Raw genomic sequence first — 17777 nt, 5'->3', positions numbered from 1 at the left:
CCCTTCTTGGTGAATTCTACCCCAGAAGGTGAGAGAAAAACAGCATCTGCACTACGGTGTTTTCTGAAGTGAGATGTTTCTCATTAATGAGCAATCACTCAAGAATTATAACATTATGGGCCTCATTCCTATTCCGGCGGGCGGCGGGCGCTGCCCGCCGGGCGGGAACCGCCACTTGGCCGCTCCGTGGTCAAAAGACCGCGGAGGCCATTCTGGCTTTCCCGCTGGGCCGGCGGGTGCCCGCCGGCCCAGCGGGAAAGGCCCTGCAACGGCGGAGTTGCAGGGGTGCGATGGGTGCAGTTGCACCCGTCGCGATTTTCACTGTCTGCAAAGCAGACAGTGAAAATCCTGCTGGGGCCCTGTGAGGGGGCCCCGCGACACCCGTTCCCGCCATCCTGTTCCTGGTGGGTTTTACCGCCAGGAACAGGATGGCGGGAAGGGGGTCAGAATATCCATGGCGGCGCTGCAAGCAGCGCCGCCATGGAGATTCAGCCCAGCCGGGGGAAATCCGGCGGGAAACCGCCGGACCCGGCTGGGCGACCGCGGCTGTAAAGCCGCGGTCAGAATAACAGAGGAAGCACCGCCAGCCTGTTCGCTGTGCTTCCGTGGTCGTTGACCCTGGCGGTCGATGACCGCCAGGGTCAGAATGACCCCCTATGTTTCCTTTTTGCGTCTGTTTCTCAAAACAGGGTTGGATTGAGCTTTCCATCAGTTTTTCAGTTTCTCTTTCACCTCACTATTCCCAAGTCACACTCAGAAAAGGTCACAATGTCGCCAGGCTCTTATTTCCTTTCATCATCTTTTTCAACCTTCTGTAAGACTGTTGTTTGTGCAGTGTGAGGAAATGTGGATTATTAAACAGTGTGGTTCTGCAACCTCACCCCTCACTGTGGAATACACTAACAAAAACAACTTGGGTCCAATCAGGCTAGTTTGATAAACATTAGCTGAATCCTGGGTAAATGTGGATTTCAGCAGTCATGCTTAAGCAAAGCAACAAGTGTAACGCATTTAGAAGTACCAAAACAACAAAATAAGAAAGTCACACAAAACAAAAGAAATCCGACACCAACTTATAAAAATTGACCTTATTTTTTTATGAATTTTAGATGTCAAAAAGAACAAAATCTACCAGAGGGTTACAGAAATTTTTAAGTAAAACTTAAATAACAGCTTTTCCCTGAGAAACGCGAACAAGCACAGGTAACAGCAAAGTTTGGAAACTTTTTAAAACTTTTAAAGAGCTGTTTTCAGCTACCCCGGCCTGCTACGAGTGAGCAAATTCGACGGGGGGAAGGTGTGGGGAACAAATGAGGAGTAGTAGGACAGTTACCTTGGCACCAAAGCAAACTCAAGTCCAGTTCCAGGCACGATGGGCGAACCGCCAAGACTTCAGTGGCGTGGTCCTGATGCAAAATCCTGCAGATGCTGTAAGATGCTGAGGATGCTGTGCAGTTGACATGAGTCTTTTTGGGGCTACCCCTTTATCCATGGTGCAGGTGAGGTGAGGTGATGTTGGCCACAAGGGTTGATATCCCTCCAACTCCTCTTTGGTCCAGGAAAAGTGCAGTTGCCACTGGAATACTGGTCTCCGGTCACAGAAAAATCAGCGTTCGGTTTGGTGAAGGCTAGTGTCTGCCTTGGGCAACCAAACAGCACTCCGTCAACTCTCCCAAGATCTGGCAGACTAGGGAACAACTTTTGAGTGCTGAGAATTGGTGATCTGGGCTGCACAACGGTGGGCAGTTGTGTTCAGTTGTGTTCAGGTGGCTGTGACTACTGACTGACCAGAACAGGTTTTGTGGCCCTGGTGCCATAACAGGACTCTTGGAGTTCACCTCTTCTGTCCGAGCCTCAGGAGTGACTTGTATCAAAGAGCCAGACACCACAGGCACAGTCCTCTCTTTGCTAGCCCAAGGATCAGCAGGTGCAAGTCCAGTCTTCGGGGCAGCCTCCTTTTGCCAGGTCCAGGGATCAGCATGGCAGTCGACCTTCAGACCTCTCTCCAGTTCAGATGTGATCTGAGTGCAAGAGGTGCCATATTTATGCATAGCAGTGCCCTCAGAGGAGGTAGCAGCTAGGACTCCTAGAACCCTCCCCATCCAGTGATGACCTCCTGTGATTAGTGGCATCTAGGTATCCTAGAGTGCAATATTCTACCCACTTCTAAGATAGTAGGACCCCTCTCTCAGTATGTGAAGCTTGGAAGCCCACCTGTGGGCTACATGCCAATGGAAAAAAGGATGGACAACTGATCTCTCCTTTGTCCCCAACACCAATCCGTCTACCTCAACAAAAAAGCAGCCCCTCTGGTGTGTTTTCACCATTTAACCTTCAAAGGCAGCTTCCACTTTAAAGCCCACCTTTAGGGCTCACACCCTGTGTGGCTCCCTGTCAGGACACCTCTTTTAATGGCAGGCCTCTATTGTTCTTACTCCTTTGAGTCATTCATACTTCCCCCCAGGAAGGCAAATAGTTGTCTTCTTGTAAGCATCTGCAAGTGGCCACTAGAAGACTTGGTCAACCGAGTGGCAACTTTATAAAAGTTGTATGTCTTAAAATATTACATCAAATTCGACTTCAACATCAAGTCAGATTTAATGCAACAATCATTTTGATATCTTGAACTATCATCTTTAGTAGTCACATTCAGAAGTTAGCACAGGTGAGTCTACCAATGTTCCTGCAGTAAAAAATGGCAATTTGTTTTTTTACTGTTAGTACATATAAAAATGCATGTCCTACTATTTAATATATTGCACTCGCCATAAGACTCGGTAGGCCTGCTGAAGGGATCATTTATATATATGTATATATATATAACAAAGAAGGAGGTTTTGGGCTTTGCCATTAGGTTAAATGGCAAGGTCAATTAGCAGTTTAAACTGCTCTGCCTGTTTGCAGTGGCAGGCTGGGGGACCTGTTTTCACATTGTCACAGCCAGCGTTACAATAGGTCCAACATTTTGGGGGTCATCATGCCAAATGGGACATGTCCTTACATGCATGATTTTTCAATGAGAATGAAAGTACTCAGGAAAGCCTAGCCCCTAATCTCGCACTCCTCGGTTTTGGCCATCTGCTCCCTATGCTCCCTATGCAGCTGTCTGGAATATTTGAGGGGTCCCAGAGTACTTGGCAAAGTGACTTCATCAGGACAGCAGATGATAATCAATGCCATACTATTTGTGTCCAAAGCAGTGTTGTCTTAAGGGGAATGCCAAAGTGCTTTAGAAAGCTTCAAAATACTTGCCCATTAAAGGAAGTTCCAGAATTTGACTCTATCATCTCTGTGATACCCAAGCTGAGGACATATTTTCAAGTTCTAGTATAACTGCTGAGGATGCAGTTGAAGATTCTGTCACCATTTGTGTAAAATAGGAAAAACAGCAGTCTCTCTGAGTGACAGCTGAACAGAGAGCTAATGTTTTGTGTATAAAACCTTTGAGAGCTAGTACCTCCAGTGTTATATGGTTTTACAAATAGCAAGTTGTCTACTGATGTCTGTGAACAGAGTAAAGTGTGTGTATAAAAGGCCTCCGACAACCACTAGCCCCTGCGCATCTACAATTTACCAGCGGGTAGGTGAGGGATAGTTAAGTTTGATTTAAAATTAGAGTTCTGTAATAGAGTTGTATACAGAGTGATTGGCTCACTTTTATGAGAACATTTCCTCTTTATTGATAAGTCTGTAGAGGTTATAGGTTGGGTGTAAAAAGGCTTACTAAGTAACTCATCCCCACACAAAGGCATCTCCATTGACATAATACAGTGTATGAATAGGTTTACAGACAGCAAGATCTCTACTCATGCCTCTGAAGAGAGTAAATGGTTAGTGTTAACATTTTTAGACAAACACTAGGCCTCCCCTACCAGATTTAAACAGGGTACCCTTTAGTTGTGGTAGCGTTTCATGAAAGAGTAACACCATATTATTTAAGTCCATCAAGAGTGACTGGTTCAGTTTTATAAGACCACACCATATCTTATGACATCCCTGTACAAGTTAAACATTACCAGAGAGACACTTTACTAACAAGATGGCCTGTCTGCTGCAACCTCTCCTCATGTTTCTGGGTGTGAAACACTTGTTAGAAACCCATTCCTCTACAAAGACGTTTTCTGTTACTGATCTGCATTGATAGTTGTTTTATGAAACAGAACCCTATATAATTACAACACTGAACACAACACATTTTAAACGCATACAGCGTATAAAAGTGACTGGTTCAGTTTTATAAGAGCACCCCATCTGTCCTGACACTTCTTTAGAACTTAAACAGTACAAGTGAAAGACTTTAGTAAGAAAATGACCTACTGAAACCTCTCTACATGATAAATGGTGGCTGTAAAAGATTTTTGTTAATAAGCCAGCTCTCTATAAAGACATTTTCTGTAAGTGAACCTAATGTGTAATTCCTTTATAAAACACACTCCTATAGAATTACAGCCCTCAACACACCACATTTTAACAGTATGCAGATCAAATAAAGTACAATTTGATAAAACCTTCAGTGTACATCATATACCTTCACAGAGTACATATGCTTCAGTTTAATCTCAACGTGCACTCTCTACAAAACACCTTAATACAGGGTGAAACCTCAGTGTTAAATAGTTGAGTAAGGAATGAATTCCTTATGTAAACATATTTTCTCTGAGTGAACTGCATCTATGATTCAATTAACTGAGTGCACATTATCCAGTGAAAAAACACTCTAATTAGGACACCCACTATCCAAAACTATAGATATTAAGTTCAAAAGTTAGAATACATATCAACCATTCTTGACAAACACCTGGATCGCAAAACAAAACTACTTCCATAGCCACCTATAAACTCAACAATATATGAAAGAAACATTTAGCTAATGTTCAATATCAGGCAGTTTTAGTTTTTATTTAGCATTTTAAACATTCACAATATTAGTACTGTCATAGTAAACAACTATATTGAAGTTGTTTCAAAATATACTATTTTATTTTCCTATTTCGTGCAATACTTTGTAATTAAAACTACACTATGGCCCTCATTATGACATTGGCTGTAAATCCCACTTACCGCCATGCTGACTGCTGCCAACATACCGCTGCGGCGGCAGATATCCGCTAACCATATTATGACACACACACACCAATCCGTCACTATACAGCCACACACACAGATCAGCCAGCCCAAAGGTTAGTGATAAACTGGCAGTATTAAAACCCACACCGTTACGCCAACAGAACAACGCTCACAACATTATGACCCATGAATCACCACGGCGGACATTCAATGGGAGTAAACCATTGGCGGTACATACCGCTGCGCTCAAAATACACACACACTAACAAAACAGCACCACATTGGACAATTCAAACTACACACACCTGACACGCATACACACACCACACCCACACACCCCCACCACTATAAAACACACGCCCACATTACCGATGACTCTTTACGAATACCAATAGTTGCCAGCAGAGAGAGACAGCAAGAGCACCCACACAACCAGAACCACTTACCACTATCACCTATACACCACCCACGCACCTTACATCACACACCCCAACACATCACCCTACACATCCTCACCCACACCACTCACACTACACCCATGTCACCACAACGACACCCCAGATTCTCTAAGGAGGAGCTAAGGGTCATGGTGGAGGAAATCATCCGGATAGAGCTACAGCTATTTGGATCACAGGTGCAGCAGATATCCATTGCTAGGAAGATGGAGCTATGGCAGAGAATCGTGGACAGGGTCAACGCCGTGGGACAGCACCCCAGAACAAGGGAAGACATCAGGAAGAGGTGGAATGACCTATTCGGGAAGGTGTGTTTTATTGCGTCGAGACACCAACTAGCTGTACAGAGGACTGGCGGTGGACCCACACCTCCTCCCCTACAACTAACAACATGGGAGGAGCAAGTCTTGGCAATCATGCATTCTGAGGGCCTGGCAGCAGTAGGAGGAGGACTGGACTCTAGTAAGTCAACTCGCTATTACTATCACCCCCCTACCTGCATGCCATCACATACCCCCACCCTTACCCTCACTCCCATCACTCCACCACTTCCCACACACCCCACCATCACAACCCACTCATCCCAATTCCAAGCCCTGCATGCCACACCAATGCATGGAGACCACTCACAGCCCTGCCTAGACACCTATCACTACAGCATGCACACTAGAGACAATCAGCTAGCCCACCAAATAACAACTCTCACAAGGCAAAGCTTCCAGGGCAATAACAACCATAGAGGGCAACCCACCCACGCACAATATGTCACACACAGAAACAATAACAATGCATTTGCATCCCCACAGGTATCGCAGCCAATGTCACAGGAGAAGTGCCAGCAACATCCAGTCCCCCCACATAAGAGGCCCACAGTGATGACAGCAGCTCTGGTCGCCTGGATCTGGATGACCAACCTGGCCCATCAGGGATCTCCGGACAGTCGGTTACCCAGGTACAGTCTCACACCACCACAGAGCCTCCTCCCTCAGGAAACACCACCACAGCACCCACCCAGTGGGCCCATACCTCTGTCCCCAAGACATGTCAATCAGCAGTGTGTCCACCACTACAGGGACCCTAGGGCACCCCACAAACCCAGGACAATCAGTTTCGGGGTCTGAGGTCAGTGGCAGTGGGCACATGGTTCAGGGGACAGAGGCACAGGACAACAGGGAAGCTGGGAGGACTGCTGTGCGACAGGGGGTGGACAGGCCCAGGGAACCGACTCTCCAGGAGGCACTCACCGCAATCCTGGGAACATACAAACATTCCCAGGATATGCTGGGGCAGATCCTGGACAAGATGCAGGAGAACATGCAGCTGCAGGAGGGACAGTACCTGGGGATCAGGGAGGACTTGAAGTCCATTAACACCACCCTGGTCTCCATTGCAGGGGTGCTGGCAGACATGGCCAACAGTATGAGGGAGGCAGTGGCACACCAGCGGGGCCCTGACACTAGCCAGACATTGAACAGCCCTCCACCTCCACTGCTGATAATGGACAGAAGGCACGACACAGGACCAATAGGCCACCAGCACCCCTGCCCCTGCAGAAGGAGAACCACCCCGCAAACATTCCCTGCGATCCAGGCAGAAGCCAGAGACTATTGCCAAGACCCCGCCAGGAAATAAGACTCTCTTAATTGTCACCCTTGCGTCCCACTCTGTTACCCTGTCCAGCTGGAACTGCCATTGCTCCCCTTCCTATGCTCCCTTGGACAATGCACCTGTGCTACAAATAGACTGGACTCTAACCTGGTCTTTCCTCCATCATCACCCCAGCCCATAGCACCCCCATATCCCCCTTTTCGTCAGAGGACTGCAATAAACACACTTTTAAAAAATACAAGTATGGAGTATGTCAAATGATTTAAGTGTGTATTTGTTTACTAAGCTTTAAACATTGCAATTCAACTGGACAGTAATGTTAACATAGGAAACACCTGTAGTTGGCTGCAGTGAACACACGAGGAACAATAGCGGGGTACCAACATCTGCAAAAAGAGATGCCAATGGGTACAGTGAGTGGGCATAGAAGGAGGAATTCACAGCCTGCCAGTGACAATGTCACACATCAAACAGTCAATGAAATGTGAAATAACATTGTCTTACCTGGGTGCCATTGAAGGTTTTGATGAATGACTGCACTTCTATTGTCCTCATTCTCATCCTCTGCCTCCTCATTTTCACTGTCCACCGGGTCCACTGCTGCCACACGGCCATCTCCAGCCTCCTCCTCCTGCAGAAAAGGCACATGGCGTCTCAAGACAAGGTTGTGAAACATGCAGCATGCCACGATTATCTGGTAGACCTTCTTGGGTGAGTAGCACATGGATTCACCTGTTAGATGGAGGGACCAAAACCTGGCTTTCAGGAGGCCGAAGGAACGTTCAGTAATCCTTCTTGTTCGCCCATGTGCCTCATTGTAACGTTCCTCAGCCCTTGTCCTGGGATTCCTCACAAGGGTCAGTAGCCACGATAGATTTGGGTAACCTGAGTCACCTGCAAATATCAAGGGACAACTGTTAGCCACACACTAACCCTTATGTCCCTCACATACCCATTCACCAACATCCACTGGATGGGAACCAGGGCTCACCTATTAGCCGCACCCTGTGCCTCTGTAGTATGGCCATCACATTTGGGATGCTGCTATCCCTCAGGATAAAAGCATCATGCACCGACCCAGGATACTTTGCATTGACATCGGAGATGTACTGGTCCACCAAACACACCATCTGCACATTCATCGAGTGATAACTTTTTCGATTTCTGAAGACCTATTCATTTCGCTGGGGGAAGGGGAACAAATGCAATATGTGTCCCATCAATCGCACCAATGATGTTGGGGATATGTCCTATTGCATAAAAGTCAGCTTTCCCTGTGGCCAAATCCTCCACCTGGGGGAAAACGATGTAACTGCACATGTGTTTGATCAGGGCAGACAACACTCTGGTCAGCACTATTGAGAACATTGGCTGTGACATTCCTCCTGCGAAGCCCACTGTCACTTGGAAATAACCTGTTGCCAAAAACTGGAGCACTGATAGCACTTGCCCAAGAGGGGGGATCCCAGTGGGGTGACGGATAGCAGATATCAGGTCAGGCTCCAATTGGGAACACAGCTCTGTGATTGTGGCCCTGTCAAGTCTGTAGGTGAGGATAATGTACCTGTCCTCCATTGTTGCCAAGTCCACAAGGGGTCTGTACATGGGGAGATGTCTCCATCTCCTATTCATCCGCAGCGGTTGCAATCTATGTGGCAAAAGAGTGAGCAGCTGATCATAATCCGTACATTGCAACCACTACAGTACAATGCATATTGTGATTGTTACAATGTTTTGGTGGTATATGTCCAGAATGTGAAATTGTGAACTGTGACGCAGTTAGGATCCATGACCTGCGCCCCCCCCGAAATGGTGTCTGCCTGTCCTGTATGGAGGGACAGGTGGAAACGACGTAATTCTGCTGACGTTGTGCACCGTTGTGGAAGGCGGTCGTGATCTGCTGTGCAACTCCTCATTGGTTATCATTGGGCCCTATGGGGTACAGTGGCCAATGGTGATGTACGCAGGTGGTGAAGGTATGCACCGCCGCGGACGTCACCGCCATTTTGTATCTGTTCACTTACTTGCTACCTGACCTTCAACAGGAGAGGACCTACACTGCATGTGCTGCTGTGACCTGTGTCTGGAACCTGCCATGGCTCGTATGACTGGGGAAAGGGCCCCTGCCTTCACCTCAGCGGAGTTGGAGAGACTGGTGGATGGGGTCCAACCCCAGTACCGACTTCTGTATGGGCCTCCAGACCAACAGGTGAGTACACTGCGAGTACGATGCATGGGGCATGAATGCACGGAGTGCTGTGTGTGAAGGCCTAGTTTTGGGGGGGAGTTGGTGGATGGGCCCTGGGCAGCATGCAGCATGTATGCTGGGGCATGTCTGTGCTAGTGGGGATGGTAAGGGGCATAGTGGGCCATGAGTGTAACAGGCAGGACGGTCTAACTATTACCTTTCCCTGTGTCTATTTCCTCTGCAGGTCAGCGCCCATCAAAAAAGGTTATATGGCGTGCCATTGCAAGTACGTGCAAACCCTGGGAGTCTATGGCAGGCGGAGCACCCACTATTGCAAACTGTGGGAGGACCTGAGACGCTGGGCATGGAAGACGGTGGAGGCCCAGCTGGGGATGGCCTCCCAATGAGGAAGGTGTGCCCATCGAACCCTGACCCCCCGATGGCCCGCATACTAGCGGTGGCCTATCCGGAGCTGGATGGGTGCTTGGGGGCATCACAGCAGCAACAATGGGGTGAGTACAGTGGCCTTCATTACTACTTACACCTGGTGGAGTGGTATGCGGGTGGGGGATGTGGGCCTGTGGGTGCCCCTTGGCCAGGCCTGACATTGCAGAGTAGGTCCCATGTTTGGCAGGGTTCTGATATGAAATTCCTCTAACCTAGCTAGTAGGCATCCACTACTGGGCAGAGGTGTGTGGGTCCCAGGTATGCTGCATTTGGCAGTATCTGTCCCTACCCATGGCCTGGTGAATAACATTGTAACTGGTAGTGCACTGCCTAGTGCGTGAGGCTGTTCCCTGTGTGTGAGTGTGTTGTGTACGCCAACGGTGGTGTTGGTGCCGCCATTGACCAAGTGTATCCTTTGTCTCTCCCCCAACTTTTTGTTTTGTCATCCTGTCCTTATGTGCATTAGCATCACATGGCATAGGAGCAGAGGCACCGGCGACGGAGGGAGCTGCATCCCACAGGACCCAGGAGGCAGAGTCCACCGACGGTGAGGGCACCAGTGGGACGGAGGGCGAGGGGAGCACCACAGCGGAGACTGAAGGGGACAGTTCAGACACGGATACCTCCTCCAATGGACGCATCCTGGTGGTGGCGGACACCTCTGTGACCACCCCAGCTACAGGTATAGTTGCCACCCCCTGTGCCAGCACCGCCCTCCCAGCAGCCCCTCTGTGAGTTGCCCCTGCCCACTCACCCAGGAGGGTGGGCATCTCCTTCACCCCAGGCACCTCAGCCCCGGTCGCGGTTAGCCCTGCTGCCCTGAGTGAGGAGGCTATTGACAGCCTGAGATCAGTCTCTGTTGGGAAGTCAAACATTGTGAATGCCATCCAGGGCTGGCAGCCCAAATGCAACAGTCCAATGCATTTCTGGAAGGCATTCACTGGCATAGCGGCCCAACAGAGATCAATCCAGGTTCTGGACTCCCCTCTGATGGCAGCCATTGTCCCTGTCTCCACCCTGCCCCTTCTTCTTCCGCTTTCCAGTCCCATTCCCCTCAACCACAACCTATCCCAAGTGCACAGGCAGACGAGCATGCACCAGGACAACACACAAGAGTGGACATGGCAAACACAAGCACCACACTTCATCCCACAGGCACTCACACAAACACCATCCAGATGCAGAGATATACCAACATCCACTGCCTCCACTGTGGTCCCCTCCTCCTCGTCCTCCACCTCCCTCCCAGTTGCGTCTCCACTCACACCTGCATGCACCACATCCTCATTTACTACCACCATTACCAGCACACCTAACAGAACACACACCTCACTGGCAGTCACCACCCACACATCCATGCACACGTCCCCTGTGTCCTCTCCCACTGCGTCTGTGCCCCCTCCTCCTAAAGTACACAAACGCAAGCTTTTCCTCTCCACCGTTGACCTCTTCCCTAAACCTCCTCCCCCCACCCTTCACATCGTGCCAGGGCGGTCAAAACCCACGCAAGCACCTCAGAAACCCAGTCCACGAGCACAGTAGTGTCCCCAGAAACTCCAGGTGGGGAAGGATCTTGGCCACCAGCCAGCCAGACAGAAAGGGTGCCTGCCCCAAGTGCTTCAAGGAAGGGCAAGGAGCCAGCCCCAGCTGCAGGAAGGAAGGGCGAGGAGCCAGCTCCAGCTGCAGGAATGAAGGGCAAGGAGCCAGCTCCAGCTGCAGGAAGGAAGGGCAAGGAGCCACCCCGAGCTGCAGCAAGGAAGGACAAGGAGCCACCCCCAACTGCTGTCAAAAGGAGCAATGAGCAATCCCTAGTTGCTGGCAGGAAGGGCAAGGGGCCTGCACCAGCAGGCAGTAAGGACAAGGGCCTGGTGTTGGGACTCTGTCAGCTCCCACACCATCAACCATGGTGGTGCAGCCGTCTGAGGCTGCAGGGGATGGGCTGGGGCCTCCCCCCACAACTAGCAGCAGCAGGATTAGTGGGCAGCCGTCCGAGGCTGCAGGGGATGGGTTGGAGCCTCCCCCCACCACTATCACCACTAGCAGCAGTACCAGTGGTCAGCCGTCCGAGACTGCAGAGGATGGGCTGGAGCCTCCCCCCACCACCAGCTCTGCCAGAAGCACCGCCACCAGCAGCAGTAGCACCAGTGGGCAGCCGTCCGAGGCTGCAGGAGATGGGCTGGAGCCTCCCCCCACCACTACCAGCAGCAGCACCACTGCCACCACTGAAGAGCCGTCACATCCGGCGGACAATCTGTAATCCTGCCTCCATGGGCTGTTGTGCGGCCTGCCCCTTGCAATTCCTGTGGGTATGACACCCAGCTGAGAGACTGTGACCTTGCACTCCCCAAGATCTGCATCACAGGGTACGATGCCCCGTCCAGAACCAGTGGAGATGCCATCCACTCACCCCATCATCCCCAGGATGAAGCTCACTGGGCACGATGCCCCCTCCAGAACCAGTGGAGATGCCATCCATTCACCCCATCCTCCCCAGGATGAAGCTCACTGGGCACAATGCCCCCTCCAGAACCAGTGGAGAAGCCATCCATTTGAGAGACTGTGGTCTTTTACTCCCCAGGACAACGCACAGGGCATGTTGCCCCCTCCAGAGCCAGTGGGCAAGTCAACCACTTGAGAGACTGTGGCCTTGCACTCCCCAGGACAAAGCACAGGGCATGTTGCCCCCTCCAGGACCAGTGGCATTATACCATCTGCCAGCTGAGGTGCCCCCCGTTTCCCGTCCCCTTGAGGTGCCTGCCTATTTTCGGCCTGATGCCCCTGCAGTGTTCTCTCCATGTTGTTGCAGGAGTGAAGTGGACTTTGTAATGTGGCCCTGTGGCCCACGAACATTGAGGACTGAGCAGTGTCCCTTCATTTGTAAATATGTATATACTTTTTTATTTGGATGCACGTATTGCTACTATTTTATCTCATTGCACTCACTTTTATCTATTGGAGTTGTCCTTGCATTATTCCTGAAGGGTATGGGGTAAATATGTAATGTTACTGCATCTGCTTGTGTGTATGGTGTTGGGGGTGGGGATGTCGCGTGTTGCGTGTGTGTGTGTCACTCTCCTTTTCCTCCCCCCTTCCCCCTCCCCTGTGTGCTAGGCTGCTGTACTGACCGTGGTCGTCTTTGCCGTCGTTGGTGTTCGTAGTGGAGCAGGACGTAAATCAACATTGGAAATATGTGCAGCTCGGGCTCCATGGCGTCGTGGTTCTTCCCTGAGTCTCCACAGGTGAGTCCTTTGAATTCTGAGATCTGTTTCTGCCAGGCTTTTGATGTTGTTGGTACCATCCCTGCAAAGGTGGCAGTTTCCTGTGTCTTAATACAGTGGGCGGAACATTGGCTTTTGCCTGGCTGTAGGCGGTTACCGCCTTGGTGCCTGTTGATTCCACCCTGGCAGTCGGTGTGTTAAAGTGGCTGTCTGTCTGAGCTGTTTCCGCCATGGCCATAATTTAGCAGTATTTACTGCCAGTCTGTTGGCGGTATTACCAGCACTTTATCACCAACCGCCAGGGTTGTAATGAGGGCCTATATCTTTAATTACCTGAAAATGAACCAATGTCTTGAACGTAGCTGAATACACCAATTACTTTTAATCAAAAGTCAAATGAGTTCTGCTGAGCACAAGTCAAAGAGATTACACCTGCTTTACCTTCAAACCACCCAGGGTAATCTCAGGTGTATGAGGTTATGCAACACATATAACCATCTGAACCCTGAAGCATTGCAGCTCTTCATATTGAAGCTGTTTTTAATTTAGCAAAAGGAAAGCCAACTATTAGCTGACCCTAATATAACCTCAGTCTTGCACTCTAAACAGAAGAAATGTGTCTGTTTCACAGTACATGTATTACATGTACCATAATCCCCTCTCATGTTTTTTAGCTTAATAACTAACATTCACTACCTGTGCTTTACTTGTATTACTTTATGGTTGTTTTAACCAGTTAGTGGCACTTGTACTGTGGTAATATGTGGTAATATGTGCCTTGTGGCAGTGTCACTCAGTCAAGTGCCATACTGATCCCACTAGACTCCAGTGGGATCATGCAGGCGCCCACATAAAGCTTCTCCTGCAGAAGCTTATCAATGACTCTCACAAGACTCTTGCGGAATTGTAGCATGTTTGAAAATCAACGAATAGAAAAGCTCATGATGTTTAACAAGTAACTGTGCACCATACAAACAGCAGTTAACCTAATTTTCTAACTGACAGAAATCTACCAATTACATTTAGAATTGCGCCACCCTCCCATTTTTCCTCTCCTGATATAACTCTATGTTGTTCCTGGAGCTTACTCATTCTGCTGAGCACTCCTCTTGTGACTGAATTTCCCATACTGCACCATTTTTCGCCTATGGATTCTGGGACACAGCTTCATCCACTGGGCTATAGTATATGCCATTAATTGTGGGTTTGAAAAGAATCTTGGATTTCCAAACCTGGACATAACTTGGATTATCCATAGAGGTATGAAGTGGCATCAATTGTTATCAATGGTTGAGAGTATTTTGGATTGTGAGCATCCTAACGTGATGATAGTGCACTGTGGTAGCAATGACCTAGGAAAAATCACAGGTCTTGCGCTTGAAATCCAAATGAAGGGGATCTTTTCACAATTGATGTCTCTCTTTCCTCACACTGTCTTTGTATATTATAATATATCTCAATGCTTAAATGGCACTGGTCAAAAGAGTTTTGCCCCAATATTGAGAAATCCTGGAAGCATGTCAATAAAACACTTTCTGCATATCTTTGTGACCATGGCATGGGCTCTACATATCATAACAACATCCAGTTTGATATGCCAGGTGTCTACAGGTGAGATGGAGTGCACTTCACTGCGGAAGGGAATAAGATCTTCCTTAGTAACACCAAGGACTGCTTCCAGTTCTGCGTTACCTGAACAGTAAACACTATAAACACAAAGGTTCTTGTAAGAGCCACCCTATTCCAACATTACGTAATTCTTTCATGTTATAAATCCCATTTTTTTGGGAAACATCCGGAAGAACAAGTCCAAAACCACGAGGTTGTGAAAAACAAAAGCGAAACAACGCTTTTGTTTTCCACAACTCCCTGGTTTTGGTACCTTAATCATGTATGTCTCAACAATGTACATGCGTGGTTAAGGTACAGAAGGGAGTCGGAGTGGACGCAGTGAAGGAGGAGGTAAGTTGGGCTGGGGCTGTTTTGGGGGACTGGGGGTGATTAGGGTTTGGGGGGGCTGGGTTTAGGTTTTAGGGTGGGGACTCGGGGTATTTTTAGTTTTTGGGGTCGGGTGGGGGGGCTGGGGTGATTAGGGTTTAGGGGGTAGGGGAGTCAGGGTTTAGGTTTAAAGGGTGGGGTGGGGAGCTGGGGTGGAAGCATGCTGGGTTGTGCATGGTTATTGGTAATGCCTTTACCAGGAATGCGTTTACAACGGTAAAATCGTTGTAAATGCGTTCGTGATAAAGGCATTAGTGTTTAGAACAAGGTCGTTGTTCCGACCTCGTTGTTAAGCCAGGGGTGGTTTAGGCACCCGTGGTTACGACATATAACCCATTTTTTTGTATAATGACACCTGCGAGACTCTCGCGGGAGCACCCAATTGCCTGCCTCCGCCAGTGTATTTGTCTGACTCTCGCAAGAGTCTCACAAGCTCAAACATCTAACCTATATTTTTATGCATAACAGCTGTCCATTGTTGGGTATATATACTACAGTTTCCAGACATATAAGCCTCTGCACTGAAACCTGTTTCTTGAGACAGATTTCCTTTACTCCCTATTCTTCTGTGATCCCATGAGAGTCTCGCAAAGACCGGGAGCGCTCATACACCTGCTCCACTCTTGTTGTTTTCTGACTCTCATGAGAGGCTTGCAAGCTCAAGCATTAACTTATATTTAGGGCTCCCTATTTTCCAGTTTTAATGATTTTTACAGATAAATACAGACAAAAAAAACATTATTTTCCCTTCTGTATTTATTTTTAAATGTGGATAAAATGGAAATCAGGACCTTTGGTGCAGAAAGACCCGCTCCACCTGGTCCCCATACTCATATTGAAGGGTCTTATGATTGGCGTAACTAGCTGCTTCTTTCTCTTTCAGATTTTGCCCTAATAGAGGTCGTTCATTGGTCAACTCCAAATGGACTTCCTGCTTTTCAGGTGTAACATTGCCCTCTGTGCTTATAGTCCTGGCATGCAGAGGTTCCAGCAGTATAACTTCCTGCCCCAGTTGCTTCATCTCACTTAAGGTATTTAGATGAGCCCTGTAAATTAACTAGAGTACTGCTTATGTGGGGATAAGAAGAAAGTATAACCCGGAATGGTTGGATACAATGCCCTCTAAATGTCTGTCAGCCCATGGAGGCGAGCAAGCACCCGTATGGACACTCTAGTTTTAACCATGCAAGGTGTAGCATAAGATTAGTAGTCTTGATACTATGGTCCATAATACAATCAAAATTCCTTATTATCAGCAGCACCCCTGACCACCCCAGCAATTCAAGAGCATGCAATTGAAAAACCCCAGGATCATCCACATTTGGCCAATATATTACACAAACAACTTATTTCTGACCATATATCATAAATTGCGCTACTACCCAGCTCGCCCGTGAGTCCACAACTGTTTTTAAAACCTTGCTTGCTAAATTCTTAGCTACCATAATAGCAGCCCCCCGAATGGAGACGGATTGAGAACTAATAATGTTGTCATAGCCCAATTGGGCAAGTAAGGAGTGATCTTTATAAGCCAGATGGGTCTCTGTGAGTGCCACCAAATGCAAGGAGCACATCCTGATTTTCTCCCAGACTAGTTGACGTTTATTGGGCAAGTTGAGGCCTGACACATTTCAACATATTCACTTAATCATATTCATATAACAGTGCCCTTTAGCTGCATGCTGACCGTCACCAAAGAGACAGCAAAGAGCCATACTCAGCATAGGGCCCTAAACACCTAAATACTTTACGCAGTGCTTGACCATTCTGACCTTTTCACTCCAGCAACCCCAACAAATCCAAGTCACCCTCCCCTACCTCCCCCACCCCATCACCCAGTTCCCACCCACCCCGTGAGCAGCTAGGAGAATCCTCCCCATCCCTAGTCTGCCAATAGAAGAGGGACAGCTAGTAGAGTCATCTCCCCAAATCATCACCTGCTACTAACCTGGACAGTTCACCCCCCAAAAGAAAGAGAAAAAGAAAAAAGCAAAGTCCACCACCCTTAACCCTGCCATGAGACAGAACCGAATAGATAAATACTTTATTATTACGAAGAGAAAGAATACTGTGAAGAATCAAACAAATTAAGAAAAAAAAATCAGTCAAGACTGATCACCATCCCACTTAATATAAGCTAGTCATAGTAAAGTTCTCGACAGCCATCTAGGTTAAGACCCAGGACATTTCAAGCTGCTTAAGACTTGTGTATCATCTTGCTCTGTAAAGCAGATCCCAGTGCGGCCATCCTTGATAATCTTGAGTCTGGCTGGCTCCTGCAAGAAAGCTTGGGCCTCTAATGCTTTAAAAGAGTTGATCAGCTGGCGAAGTTTCCATCGTCTGTCCATTGTAGATTTGCTCAGGTATGACCGAATAGAAATGGAGATAGAATCAACAGCCACCGGGGCACTGGGCGGGCTTTCAAATAAATTGCTTACCTTAACAAGTAGTTACAAATGTAGATTAAGATTGGTCTGGGAATGGCAGAGCTAGCTTTAGCCTTGAGTGTATCATTGTTCCTGACCAATAGGAAGCCGATGTGCCCGTTGGCTCTGGGAGTCTATATCCCAATCTGACAGATCCAAGAAAGCCCTCCCAAACAGCTGCACAATGTACTGCCTCAGATTATCACCTTCCTTCCCTTCTGGAATTCCAAAGACCCGTAGGTTGTTTCTTTGTTGGCGATTTTCCAAATTCCTAATTTTGAAATGAACAAAACACAGATGGTGATTGTGACTCTCCACAGTTATAGCCATTGTCGAACCAACATCTTTCACATTTGATACTCATGCTGCA

This window comes from Pleurodeles waltl, chromosome 7 (assembly GCF_031143425.1).
Source record: "Pleurodeles waltl isolate 20211129_DDA chromosome 7, aPleWal1.hap1.20221129, whole genome shotgun sequence".
NCBI lineage: Eukaryota > Metazoa > Chordata > Amphibia > Caudata > Salamandridae > Pleurodeles > Pleurodeles waltl.
The sequence above is the reverse complement of the archived record's forward strand: the minus strand, read 5'-3'. Positions refer to the sequence as shown.